A 15,046-nucleotide genomic window follows, 5' to 3' on the forward strand; every position below is an offset into this window, starting at 1 on the left:
ACCAAGAAAGGCTTCATTCTCTTCTCATGGGAGTCTAACCTGCAGCCAGTCCAAGCTGATTGTGCAGAGAGCAAGAGGAACCTTTGCTCAAAAATAACACAAGTTGTACCTTCCTCAGACTGTGAGAAATGATTAATTAATTTCAAAATTAACCATTCCTTTTGCAATCAATATATATGTTTATATAAGGACAGATAATAGCAAGTAAACCCCTAATGTTAACTCTGGTTAGTGGGTTTATAAAATATTAGAAATATTTTGCTAATTTTATTTTCTAATTGTCCTGCCATATTTAGAGATCATTACTAGGCTGGGAAGTCACTCAGCCAGTGAAGTGCTTGCCTTGCTCAGCTCAGAAGACCTGGGCTCAACCCCTAGAGTCCACGGCTTTTAGTAAAAGCAGGATATTATGGTGTAAGTTTGGGATCCTAGTGCTTGGGAGATGAAGACCAACAAATTACTGGAGCTCACATCTAGACATTTTTACACTGTGTGGTGAGTTCTGTGCTAGTGAGACACTGCCTCAAAAATCAACAATGGACAGAACTTGAGGAGAAGCAACAGTGTATCAGCAGATACACACACATGTACACACACTCGCACATGCACACACATGCACACACATGCACACATATGCACATGCACACACATGCACACGCACATGCACATACACATGCATGCGCGTGCACACACACGCACAAGTACACAAAGTGTACCTCCAACTTTATGTGCACTTACACACGCATATACATATACACAAACAAAGGAGATCCCATAAAGCTTGAAACCAACAAGACAAACAGAACTTGCTCTCGAGATTTTGGATATTAGCGTTTGAGCACAACCTTACTGGTGGGCAAACCAAAGCACAGCACAGAATACCGAGGATTTCCCTAACTGTGTGTGCCTTCATGAAAATGTTAAATTCTGTCATACATATGGCAAAAAGACCTTGGGCCAGTATCTTCTAGAAACAAGTCTCATGTTAACGTGCATCAGTGTCTTTCCACCTGCTGGTTTATAAGCCAGAAATCTAATGTTACATCAGGACGCCCTTCCGGTGTCTAACCTGGCCAAGGTAGATTGTGTTGGCTTCAATAAGAAATGGCAAACACCTGTTCAGCGTTGTTTACTCACTGATATCCTTTCAGAAGCTCAAGTGCCTCCCTGACGGCTCCTATTCCAGCTCCCTTCCTGTTTATTGTTCCTTCACTGCTCTGCCTTCTCCAATTTCCCCGATGCGCATGTCCCTGTGAGGTTCTAAAAACAATGCACTGGCTTTGTGAGGAGTTAGCCAGGCTGACACATGGAGCAAGCACCTTGCCTCCCAAGTGACCCCAAGGAGCCCCTCAGCAAGGCAGATCAGCCTCTGCAGTGTCAGGCGACGGTGGCTTCTGGCTTCTGACAGTTGCCATAGGCACTCTGAAGGATTGGATGTGCCGCATATACATAGTCTTGGTCAAACTATACAAAGCGCTTAACTCTAGAGGAAAGGGACCTTTACATCCATTCTAACAACGGGATTCAATTACAGGTACTGAGCAAATTCTCAGGTGTCAGCTGGTCAGGAGTTTCCACTCACACAATTTTCTCCATAGTGTACAATTCTTTCAGGATGCTCTTGAGTCTCCCTTGGGTAGTTTTGCTATGTGGATTCTTCAGCATATATGCTTGTCTTTTTCTCTTTCTCCATAAACCACCATGTGTCCCTTACATTGTTTTGATTAATCCCTGTTTGTTCGTAATAATTTATCATCCTACCCTATTGACTTCCTTTTTCTAGCTCGCTTCGTTTTCTGAAAGCTTATTTTTTTAATCATAGTTGTCATTAACAATTAATTTTCCCTAAGCCCTCAGATTGCGTCGGCTTCCTAGACTCTCCAGTTCATTGTCAGGTGCAGAGTCCACTCTTTCTGCCTACTGACTGATAAGTCGCCTGCCATTTAACAGCACAGTTATGGAAAGAAGAAGCTTAGTAGGTCCTGTCATTCCTGCACAGAAACTTGGTAACCAGCTATGCTGTGAAAGACCAGCAGCATCCTCCCGCAGAGCACAAGCATAGTGGGGGGGTCTATATGGGTGATTTCCTGCCTAAGCATTCTGCCTACTTTGGCCTTATTATCTGCCCACCTGCTCTGCTCTGTTGATTATATTCTTTCCAGTATATTGATATCCAAAGTTGAATTTTCTCTATCTGTGATCGTATTCCTCATCTAGGTCTTAGCACCATTCATATTTCTTTGTATCTAGTACAGAAAGTGCTTCCAGGATGCATTTAATTAAAGTTCGTTGTAGTCAAGGAGGGCGCCTCATTCAGTGCAAGCCACACAGAGGAAGGAAACTGTGAAGCGATGATGTGTGGCACTGCGCGTGCAGAATAAGAAAAGGAATTCTTCTAAGAATGAGGCTTCCTGGGATTGCGGAAGTAGCTCGGTCAGCACATCGCTTGCCTTGAGTCATGAAGACTTGAGTGTGATTCCCAGAACCATGTTGAGAACATGACACAACAAAAACTAGGTGTGGTAGCGGCTCATGTTTGTAATCCTGGTGCTGGGGGGAAAGGGGCAAGCAGAGCCCTTGGGATTCATGATGGATAATGATGGATCCAGGAGCCAAACGCCACCTTTTCTCTCTTAAGCTACTTCTTGGGCAGGTATTTGGTTACAGAAAAGTAGCTAATACAATAGCTCAGAGGTGTTGGTGTGGATTGACCCTGATTGATAACAAAGAAACAACAAAATTCAGTCACTTTCAAATAATTCCTTATTCCTGACCCAGAATCCAGAGCGTATCCCAGGTAATACCTAAGGAACTAACCACATGCACGTGGCAAGAAAATAGTGTCAGTTGTTGGTTACATTGGATGCCTGAATTAAGATTGTTCTTAATTTTATTTCACATTTTCTTTGGTTTTCTTTTTCAACTTCTCCGCAGCAAGCAGCATATACTGCTACCCTCCATGAGAAAACGGGCACAAAGTACGACTTTCCGTGATTAAGTTTAAAGCACCATTTTAAAATGTTGCCTTGCTGAGAATGAATCTAGAAGTAACTATTGAATGCGAAGTTCAGAGAGCCGTTCCATCGTGAGCCCGCAAAGGGCTTCCTATAGGGCCATCAAGTTCACAGTGTTATTTAAGAATAGATCTTTTCTGACATGTCCATAAGTGGGGGGGAAAAAAAAACCTTTTTCTTTACAAATCTATTAATACATCTCAAAAAATAGTGTATTTTTAAAACATATGAAGTGCTATTCATATGAATTGACACAGCCAGCAACAGCCCCGTTCTTTGCTTTAAAAACATCAAGAATAAACAGATATTAATATCTAAAGAACACTTTAGGTCAGCTTCTCCATGCAGCCCAAGAAACTATGTGCCTGCAAAAACCATTCAATAGATTGCAATCTTCCCGCATTATTGTTAACAAGATTTCTCACTTAATATAAGCCAGCACCCTAGCAATAAAGGACTTTGTGGCATTCAGACGACATTCAGAATGTGACCTGAAAAAAAAAAAAAAAAAAAAAAAGGACGTTTGCGTGAACTCAAACTGTTGTTTTTGTTTTGATTTCTTTTGATTTTTTTTTTTTTTTTTTTTTTTGAGACAGGGTTTCTCTGTGTAGCCTTGGCTGTCCTGAACTCACTTTGTAGACCAGGCTGGCCTTGAACTCACAGTGATCTGCCTGCATCTGCCTCCTGAGTGCTGGGATTAAAGGGGTGAGCCACCACACCCAGCCTCCAAACTATTTTGACTTGTTTTAGTTTTAGTAGCTTCAACAGCCAGTTTTTGGGGGCGCTGAACTGCCTAGTTCAAACTTGGGGCCTCCAGCAGCAGTGTTCATACCTTGAGTGCATGAGAAATTGAACACAGTCCCCACAAAGGAGGAGTGAAGCATGTGACCTCCTTGGAGCCTCTTTGGAGCCACAGCCTGGCAAAGAGACTTTCGGAGGGGGGGTCCCTTCCTAACACGGTTTCTGGCCAAATGATTAAATTCTTCCTGAGTAGTTAAGTGAGCCCATCAGCATAGATAGGTGGTCTTACAAGTTCTGACCACATCACACAGAGAGGTACATTCCTCTTAACATGCGTGAGAAGGGATTTAAAACACAGCTCGTAAGCCAAATACACTGGCCTCACGTTTCCTCGTGTTTAAAGAAAGATAGTCAAGCGAGAAGCTTTCACACATCTTTTTTCACATTTCTTTCTGGCAGCTTTCCTGCAATGAAAAGTTGTGGGTTTGTTTTTGTTGTTATTTGCCCCCTGCTTTATGGCTTTTTTGACCCTTGCTGCTGTTTTACCGCATAGTCTTCAAAAAGTTTTTTTTTTTCACACCAGAGGTTCTGTGCATTTAGATCTCTTGCCCAATGATTTCCTGACTTTTATGAAGGTAGAGAAATGCAGCCACGTGTCTTTAACAGCTCACAATATGTGTTACAGATAAATCAAGGTGAGCTTGTAAAGGGCACTGTTAATATAACTTACCTAAAATGCTCAAAATATGCATAGTTTGTGTTCTGAAGTCTTTTATGGTGAATACTTCTTATGTTCCATTTCATTTGCAAAACTGTCAGCAATAAATGACATGGCCACAACAGCTTGTTTTAGCGTTGGTTGATTTGTTTATTGGAAGGAGTAGGGGGCCACATGGACCAGGGTGGTGTGTAGAGGTCAGAGACTACTTTCAAGAGTCTGGTCTTTCCGAGTGGTGCGGCATCCAGGGACTTGAACTCATGTGCTAAACTTAGCAGCAAGCCCCTTCACCTATTAGCCGTATTGTCAGCCTAAGGAGGGCAAATTTTAACAATCCAATATCAATATTGCAATAACTTTTGTTCAAAAGGTTTTTTTCCCCATAATTATAGTGTGTAACACATCAGCTCCCAAACTGAACCCTTTTGCTCAGTCCCTTTCAGACTTCCCACTGCTCAGTGGCTCCTATTTAACATGCTGCAGGTAGGAAGGAGCATGTTACGTATAAACATCCTAAATCATACTAGCTGAAAACTGTTGAGCACTTAGTATGTTTTCAGCTTTGGGTTCATTGTGTCCCTTTAAATTAACTGCAAAAGGCTGCAGAGGATTAAGCTGAGGCCTGAGGAGGTTACACGAGGTATCGATGATCAAAACATGTAATGAGTTAGAGACAGAGTTTTTATTGGCTTTAAATATATATATATATATATATAATAGTTTGTCATTGCCATCTCCAACTTCCAGACCTCTGTCACCTCATCCCTCACCCAACATTATACATAATGTTCCTATGTCCTTGTTTCCTCTCTCCCCCTCCCTCCCCCAGCCTCTAAGGGGGACCCCTGAGGGCAGGCCCACACAGCCCTTGATGCTGTCTCTATAGCACAAATGCTGGACACACAGTCCAGGAGAGCCGTCTCCTGCAGGGCACTGAGACGTAAAACACACATGCCGCCCTCCAGCTCCCTGCTTTGCGCTATGTATTTTAATGGCCGGTAGGCATGGAAAGACGGATGAGGTAAGATAAGTGACACTGAGAGATTAAACAAGGCTGTGAGGCATCCAGAAAAAGCCAGAGGGACAAATACACAGCCCCAGAGAACAGGGTTTCAACTGGAGGCAGCGGAGGCAGTCAGTGGGAGGAAAGGAAAGACCTGACTCTGCCCCGAGGGGTCTCCAGCAACTTCCCTTAAAGGAAAAGGTGTCCACTAGGCCCTCACCATGCCCTCATAACAGTGGTTCGGGCATCCTTGGAAGAGCTAAGAATTGCTGTTGTCCCAACTCTGAGTCCGCACTAGTAGTCTCGAACCCCCACGCTTACTTTGGTTTGTTCTGGCTCACAAGCTGTGTCACCACAGATCCGTTGAAATAGAAACCCATAGAAAGGACACACAGGATTTTTTTTCCCTCCCACAGCTAAGCTGGTATTAAAGTTTGCATTAGGAAAAAAAATAAGCTTTGAAGCTAGCCTTCTGTGTAGTGTTGTATGTTTTCAGCCTGTTTACCAACTAAATTAATGTGTTTTTAATGGTTTGAAAGGGGCTGTGGGACTATTTCCCACTGCGTTGGTAACTGGTATTTAAAAATATTCAGTAGGCGGAAGTGAAGGGGTAAGGGTTAGTATTTGGAGACTTCAGTGGAGTTTTAAAAATTGTTCCTTCCAATGCTTTAGGGAACTCTGTATTCTTATATCTGTTACTCCTTTCCATCTCTTTTTTCTATTTCCTAGAGTTGAGTCAGCAAGAGAAAAATATTCAAATTCAACTTGTCATACAGGGGGAAAGAATCTGACTCTGCCGGGGTGGGTGGAGGGGGAGAAAGCAACTTTTTGTCAGTCTTTTGTATCTCAGCAGCTGGATTCATTGCTACCATGGCAACAGACCACATGATGAGGTGTATTAGATTGCTGTGTTGAGCACAAGGGGGGAAGAATGAACACAGCTTTTGATTGAAGTTAAAGGTTACTTTGGAGTTTCTGCTGTGGAAGTGTGTAAGGTCCGGTTCCGTAGCGTTCAGCAGAGGTAGCACTTTTGCAGAATTAGGGACATGTTGGCGCATCCAACTACAAACCCAGGTAAGGGACAATCAGAGCTTCGGATCTGAACTCTTTTACCTCTGAGGCAGCAGCAACTTGCTGGGTGGAATTTCACTGTTGGCTTCACTCCCACCCCAACCCCCACCCCCATCCCCACATGGGCACAGGGAATTTTTCTGTTGTCCCCTTCCCAAGTTTTCCACCTTGGTTTCAACCTGTTCCCACGTTCTAATGCTTTGTGAACTTGTAGAGTTCTGTGCCCCTCCCTCCCTCCCTCTCCCTCTCCCTCTCCCTCTCCCTCTCCCTCTCCCTCTCCCTCTCCCTCTCCCTCTCTCTCTCTCTCTCTCTCTCTCTCTCTCTCTCTGTGTGTGTGTGTGTGTGTGTGTAAGAAAGAAACACAGAAAAGGAAGCAGAAAGAGCCGTGTCTTCGGATCAGTGTATGACTGAGCTAAGCGTTTCCTGTTTTGTCCTTTGCAAACCCTCTCCTTTCCTCAGAGGCATTGGTCTAAAGCTACTTGTCTCCTGCTAAGTTAAGCAGGAAGACCAGTTTCCCCAGCACGAACTCACAGCGTGCAGGCTTTTCTTCCCTCTTGCATCACCCTGACTTCCAGCCCCATCCAGCATTAGAGTTCCGTTTTACCCTGTTTTTTACCCTATGTCAATGTATTAGCATTCTTTTTCTTTTACGTATTGCAACTGTATGTGTGCTACTAAGAGGGGAATTAAAAACAGAAGTAAATACAATATGGGTGAGCGCAAAATGAACTCTTTTGCTTAGAGATAGCTGCGAGAACGGAATATAAACAATGCGGTGTGGTTTGGTGCACCCTGGAATCCCAGCGCTAGCACAGAAGCCTCCTACTGATTTGCTCACACGCCACTCTGGCAGCTTGCATGAGGGGGAGGCTTTGAGATGCTCCAAGCAAGCCCAGGAACAAGGGAAAATGTCCTTATTGATAGCTTGCTCTGGTTCCTTGTTCACAGATTGTACTAACGTTTCATGTTTCATTCCTTGAATAGAATTTCTTTTAACTTTTAGCCAAGGGCAAACCATACAACTTCTCTTGTTTGTTCAAAGTTGTCTTGGCGGCTTGCAAAGACAAAAATCTGAGTAAATAATTGCAAAGTTTACTGATATTACAGCCTAATTCCCGACCATTAAGGGCAATTTTTGAAAAACACTTTCTTGGTAAGATAAAAATCAACTATCTGTCACTGATTAACATTCAGGACAAAAACCAACATATTATTCCAAGCCATGTAGTATGCTTTCTTCAAAAAGAGAAACTTGGATTTTGTTAGATTCACTTATGCTCTGTTTTTATTGTTGTTTCCTTGGTTTACAGTTTTAATGTTTCCAAACTAACTCCCAAATTTCACCTAGGCATTACAATCACTATTCTGAACACACTTAGCCATGCTTTTGTTAAGAGGGGACTGTTTTCCATGATAACAAATACCAAAGCATCATAATCACAATTCACATTTGTAAAAGAGTAATGCTCCTCTCAGCTTCACCGTGTTGTTTATAAGACACAACAATTTTTCAGCATGTCCTTCAAGACGTGAAATATTTCACAACCGTGGGCTGTTATTACTAAAGAATCGGAAGTTTACCCCAAATCAGTGAAAAATCAGACCTCAAAAAATATTTTAAAATGTGAAATTCTCAAAGCTGCCAGCACCTTAGGGATAAAAAAAGAATGACCTATAATAAAAAAAAAAAAAAAAAAAGAATGATTTGTATGTATTGAAAGAAAAAAAGAGGGTGAAAGGGTTTATATCAGCTTGCAGTTTGCAGTTCATCATGAACGGAAGTCACAGCAGAAACTCAAGGCTGAACACTGGTGACAGGAACTGCAGCAGAGCCCATGGAGGAATGCTGTTTACTGCCTTGCTCAACCTGCTTTCTTATATGGCCCAGGACTGTGGATGGCTTGTCCACGGTAGCATCCACAGTGAGCGGACCCCATCACATCAGCCATAATTAAGAAAATGTCCTACAGACTTGCCTACAGGTCAATATTATGGAGGCAATTTTTTTTTCAATTAAGATTTCTTCTCCCCAGTTACATGTAGGTTGACCAAAAAAAAAAAAAAAAAGTACAGTGTATTTTAAAGAAAAGCACTGAGTTGTATAGACAAGGTCGAATTGGGAAAAAAAAACACTCTCACTTAACTATTCCAAGTTTTAAAAGGTCATTCTTTTAGGGGGCAGAGGGGAGTCCAAGACAGGGCTTCTCTGTGTGGCTCTGGCTGCCTTGAACCCTGCTTTATGGACTAGGCTGGTCTTGAACTCAGAGATCCACCTGCCTCTGCCTCAGGAATGCTGGGATTAAAGGCATGTGCTACCACTACCTGGCTCAACATATAGTGCATTCTAGTAGTTTATATAACATAAACACACACACACACACACACACACACACACACACACACACACACCTTTAGTTAAATGGTCTCAGCCCTGTTGTAAGCTAACACTTAGCAAGAAGTGTGCGCAGAAAACAAAAATCTATATCCAAATGTCAGTTTATCATATCACCTGACACCAGACTATATGTAAGCGTCCATCTCTGCAGCCATTGTCACAGAATGGTCAGAAGATAGAAGCTTTCGTTTAGGTGGCCAGCAAGATGGCTGAGAGGGTAAAGGTATTTTGACATATAAGTCCCTTGAATTTGAAGGGAATAATCAACCCCACAAACTTGTCCTCTGATCTCCATACTTGTCATGGCATTGGTCCCTGCACACACACACACACACACACACACACACACACACACATAAATAACAACTAAATTTTAAGACTATGTTTAAAAAAACCAGCTTCCTCTACAGAGCCACTTGGTGCCCACATTCTCAATATGCTGAATGATTTCTTGGGGCATTCCCTGCATTGCACTGAGTACTGTCATCTGCCTGTGTCCATCTTGGGCATCCTGTTTATGTGAGTGAGTGGTAGTGTGTTCTAAATTGTGTCTCTAGTGTCTGGTGCCTCACAGATGCTCAAATGGCCTTTCTTTCCATGAAGGATTTAGAGCCAATAGACCCATGCTGGAAAATCAGAGACTCATATAGAATCTTCTAGAACACCAATGATTGTTCTGGGCACCAAGGCAATACTCTTAAGGTAGTTGACAATTATCCAGTGAATGAGGATTCACTATCAGCTCTTATACCATTATCAAGGGTTATTTTTTTAACAATACTTTATTAAAATGTGTTTTGATGGAATAATTACATAAAAATGGTAATTTCATGTGAAAATTTGGACTTTCAACTCTTTTTAATGGTTCTTAAGCTTTTCAAATGAAAAAGAAAGTACTGATGTCATGGTCATAATGCTGGTGAGGACAACATTGGGAATAGTGACTAATTTGGGAAGTGGGAAATATGTCTCTACATCTCATAAAAAGAGCAACTCTCTCTAGAAAGAAAATAGAAATCTCTAATGCATTGTGTGATTCTCAAGAATGTACTTCAAATTTTTAATTAATTCCACTAATAGCACTTATAAATAACTAATAATTGGTGTGCTTTGTTGTGGCTTTAAAGGGCCGTATTATAGGATGATGCTGGTTTTGCTATATAAACACTAGAGGGTTTCATAATAATGACTGAGCTCATCAGATATTGGACAATCAATATATTATAAGAAAGAATAAACTTATTTCTAGGAAAAAGTCACTTGTTACACCTTTAGCGCATAAAGAGCATTCACAAGGTTTCATTTTCATAACAATTTCAGAGTCATATTGTAATTCCTAACTCTAGTATAAATGCTATGAAATGTTCACAATCTATGCACCTTTAACATTTCAATTATCTTTCCTTTTAAATTTTTAGTTCTTAACAGTATTTTATGTCTGAACCCTCTTGGTTTTAGATTATTTGAGGAAAGATTATACTCAAGAAAAATTCTCACCCCTCTACCTATTTCACACATGAGAGACAATGCTAAATGAATTAGCATTTGCGGTAGTCGGTGAGGATCCATGAAAGTAGCACAAAATACAGAATGGGGATTAGAAGAGACTGACCTCAGTGGCAGGAGCATTACAAGAGTGATGACATTACTTCTGGGAAATGTTTTAAGGAAAATGAAAGGACAAAGGACACGCTAGGAACAGCGCTCATGACACATATGCAAGAGAATAGAATGGCGTGCAGGTGTGGTGCTGCGTGTCTGCAAGCCCAGCACTTAATGATCTGAAGCAGGATCATTGTAAGATTAACAAGTCTTTGTCCCAATAAAACAGGGAAGAGAGAGAGAGGAGGAGGGAAGAAGGAAAGGAACTAAGAAGGAATAAGCGAGGGGGAAGAGAAAGGGGTAAGGTGGGAAGAGAAAGGAGAACGCATATGGGAAGAGAAAGGAGAACGCATATGGGAAGAGAAAGGAGAACGCATATGGGAAGAGATTTATGATGTAGACTCAAAACAAGAAACAATAAATGAAAGAAAACTGTTGATTTTTTTTCAAACAGCTACAATTTAAACCAATGGAAGAACTCATAAAAGCATGTAGGTAGGTCATCAACATCACCACCACCACTGTCACCACCACCACCACCACCACAATAACTATACACGGACAACTTGGCATCAGGCATTCACCATGTGCTACTTAATTCTTACCATGACCTAGGATGCAAACACGGTGCTGACTTCTTAATGAGGGGAGTGCCAGTAATTGCAGGTCTAGGATGTGGGATCAGGGTCAGCTCATCCACCATGCTGGGTCTCCACCTTCCTGCTCAAACTAATTTACTCTGAGTGCCCTGAAGCTGTGTGCACTTGAAGAGTTAAATGACAGCCACATGGACCGGAGGCCATACCGGGAGGGCAAAAGAAATCACTCAGTCGAAGGTACCATCCAAAACAAAGATGAGAATAGTTGGGAGTCTAGCAGACTTTGTCGAGGGAAGCTCTGAGAAGGGTCTTTATCAGTTGTTTGTCTTCACAATAAGCTGTGTAGGAAATATCTGACTTGGATTTTTTTAAAGCCCCTTTAAAAACTGTCAGTTACTGCATAAGGCACTTGAGCAAGATCATTATGGCCAAAAAATCCTGAGCATATCTTATAATATACAAGCTTTTCTAACAAGAATAGCCACAGCCATCCTGTTAGAAGGAAGTATTAGAACATCAGTATATTCTTCAACTATGTGGTCCATCACACATCTGTGTCTGTCATGTAAATGAGATGAGATCTTTATGAATTTTTGTCATTAAAACCTTTATCCTTTTATTTTTACAAAAGTGATTGTTTTTGTTTCATAGGCATGTTGCCCTTACAAACTGAAGGAGTTTCTTTCTGTTGAAGTTCTGTCAATCAACTTGACAGACATAGTTAAGTCCCTACCTCAAATAATATGCTTCATTGAAATAATCCATAAAGACACCTGCAGGAATCTGACCTTCTGACAGGGAACATCTGTTGCTCATGGGAGTAATGAGAGAAAATAAAACCTCTCTCATGCTTGGGATTTGAAGAATACATCATTTTGTTCATTGCCATCTTGCTAGGAACTAAATGCTCTAATATTTTTATAACCTAAGGGAGCAATTGGGAGGTTAGAATAGCAGGCCAGAGGCTGGCCAAAACCTAATCCCAAACAGCTAGATAGGGAGTGGTCACCAAGGTCAAGTGAGTGACTCCAGGCAGAACTCAATTAGATCCAAGTACAAACTTGGACTTGCTCTCTTTCCTCGTGACGCGCATCTCTGGGTGTGCGTAGACGATCAGCCTCTGTACTAGAATCCCATGGACAGTTAGTTGGCTTGAAATGGAGCTGAAACATACATGCTGACCAGTGCAGAATTAAAGATAGGGAAAAGGGGAAACATGGAGACACAGGCCGGGCAAGAACAACACCTTCCTTGTACTCAGTTCCCAGGGAAGGCGCTGCTGCTGTGGGCAGTACTTGACAAATAAGCCATGTGTGGAGGCAAAGGAGATTTGAGGACACTGTAAGCTCTGGAGAGCAGGAATTGTGGGAGGGAGGGATCTAGAAGTATACAGAAGAATGTGGAATAGGAGGTAAGCAAAGGCCTAAGTATGAATAATCTTCATACCTCCGTCTATAACTCCTCTGCAATAAGACTGCAGTGTGCTGGCTAATGACGTCACTGGGCAAGTGTGCTGGCCAACTTCTACAGAAAAATGGCAAGGAAAGGGGATTAGGAGATCATTCTGACTTCTTACCCCTCAATTGCTGAGGAAAGACACCCAAGGGGAACAGGAGTGGAGATCATCCCTAGAAGCCTGTCCACTCATCAAGCATTTCAGATGGATGCTTCTCTATGACCAAGTGGCCATTTTTATTTTATGTTGCTTTATCTATTCAGGAAGTTGTAATGTGTCCACCTCTGAAAGTATCTCTGCAAATGTGTTTGTGTGTGTGTGTGTGTGTGTGTGTGTGTGTGTGTGTGTGCACAGGTGTATGGAGACTAGAGGCCAGCCTTTGGTACTGTTCTCTGGTACTGTGTCCTAATTAATATTAACTGTCAATTTGACAAAGCCTAAAATCATCACCTAAAAGAATATGTACTAGATAATTGTCTTCATCAGGTTGACCTGTGAGTATGTCTGCAAAGAATTGTCTTAATTACTAATTAATGCAGGAAGGCCTAGCCCAGTGTGGGTGATACGATTTCCTAGGCAGATGGTCTGAGAGGTTTAAGAAAGATGGCTAAGCGCGAACACAGAGTAAGCCATCAAGCAGTATTCCTCCATCGTTTCTGCTTATGATACCTGCTTGAATTCCTGCCCTGGCTTCCTTCCCTTAAAGTGCTTTTGGTCAGAATGTTGTATTGAAGGAATAGAGATAAAACTAGAATATGCTATTTCTAGTTTGGTTTGGTTTGGTTTGGTTTGGTTTGGTTGGTTTGGTTTGCCTTGGCTTGGCTTGGCTTGGCTTGGTTTGGTTTGGTTTGGTTTAGTTTGGTTTGGTTTGGTTTGGTTTGGTTTGGTTTGGCTTGGCTTGGCTTGGCTTGGCTTGGCTTGGTTTGGTTTGGTTTGGTTTAGTTTGGTTTGGTTCGGTTTGGTTTGAGATCTGAGCCTTGTTGACTAAGCTAAGGCAGGCCATTGAGCCCAGGGGTGTGCCTGTCTTCTTCACAGGTCATGATAGGAAGCAGGCACCATCATGCATAGCTTTTTACATGGTTCTAGGTTTTCAACTCAAGCCATCACACTTGCAAAGCAAGCACCATACCAACAGAGCCTTCACCAGCTGCTTCCTATGAAGATATTGTCTATACTTCACTGTCCAGACACCTAACAGACTTTTGGCAATAGTAAAAACTGACATTTGTATGGTGATTCACAGTTCATAAAGTATCTTTATTACATTATAGCTGAATCTCCTACAATTATAGAAAGAAGAAATTACCGCCACTTCCTTTTTTAATGTATTTATTCATTTGCTTGTTTTTTAAAAATTTAATTAAAATAGAATTACATCACTATCTCCTCCTTTTCTTTCCTCCCTCTTGTTGCTCCCATTATCCATACTCCCCAAACTCATGGCCTCCTCCTTTTTAACCATTGTTATCACATATACTTAAATTCAAATAAGCATATAAATATAACCTGAGTCTATTCATGTTGTGTGACTGTAAATGTCTCTATGGCTGACCACTAGGTGCCAGATAACTAGCCAGGGCACTCGCGCCTGGGTAAGACTAATGCTCCCTCTCTCAACATTTATTCATTACTTTATCTATTTTCTTTTTAAAGATGAAAGAAAACTGCCTGACATAGTGGCACACGCCTTTAATCACAGCACTTAGGAGGCAGAGGCAGGCGGATCTCTGTGAGTTTGAGGCCAGCCTGGTCTATATAGTGAGTTCCAAGCCAGCCAGATCTATATAATGAGACTCTGCCTCAAAAACAAAGAAAAAGGATAAAGGAAATCAAGCTCCATGATTTCAGCAATTTAGATAACAAAGCGTAGGTTCTAATGTCCCATTTACGTCACCGAGTAGCCTCTCACCTTTAACAGTTTCACCAATGATAGCTATCTACTGCTAGCACTTGCCACTCCTAGGCTAGCGCAACGACTAAAGCACTTGCCTTGCAAGCTTGAGATCTTGAATTCAATAAAAAAAGAATCCATACAAAAGCCAAGCATGCTTGGAAACTCAGTCCTGAGGAGACAGGAGATGGAGACAGGCGTAACTTTGAGTTTGCTAGCCAGGTAGATTGGCCTCCTTAGTGAATTTCCAGGCCAGCAAAAACCCTCTCAAACAAAAAGTGAAAGTCACCTCTGACCACACACACACACACACACACGGACACCATACACACACGCACACACACCACACATACCACACACACACACTTATATACATGCCACACACATGGCCAGATGTGCATGCACGCATGAAACTGCATTTACCAATAAATAGCTCTTTCATCTCTTCAGAATCTTGTTCAAGTTAAATCTTCTTAAAGATATTTCCAAGTTACTCTATATACATACAGGTATTTAAAATGGCAGCTGCCTCACCACTGGTGCTCTGTACCCCTCC

The 15,046-nt window shown here is 41.8% G+C and overlaps 1 protein-coding gene across 7 annotated transcripts in view; it reads left to right on the forward strand.

Moving 5' to 3' along the window:
• Nucleotides 1–15,046, forward strand: part of Dtna (dystrobrevin alpha) — a 358,243-nt gene that overhangs the window by 185,704 nt on the left and 157,493 nt on the right. The window contains exon 1 of one of the 7 annotated variants that reach the window (XM_051163344.1): nt 6,523–6,550. The exons of the other annotated variants lie outside the window; for them this stretch is intronic. The gene's annotated coding sequence lies outside the window, so the exon portion shown is untranslated. Of the gene's footprint in view, nt 1–6,522; nt 6,551–15,046 lie in introns of those variants that run through there. 7 annotated transcript variants of the gene reach the window in all.

This window comes from Acomys russatus, chromosome 20, assembly GCF_903995435.1.
Source record: "Acomys russatus chromosome 20, mAcoRus1.1, whole genome shotgun sequence".
NCBI classification, from domain to species: domain Eukaryota; kingdom Metazoa; phylum Chordata; class Mammalia; order Rodentia; family Muridae; genus Acomys; species Acomys russatus.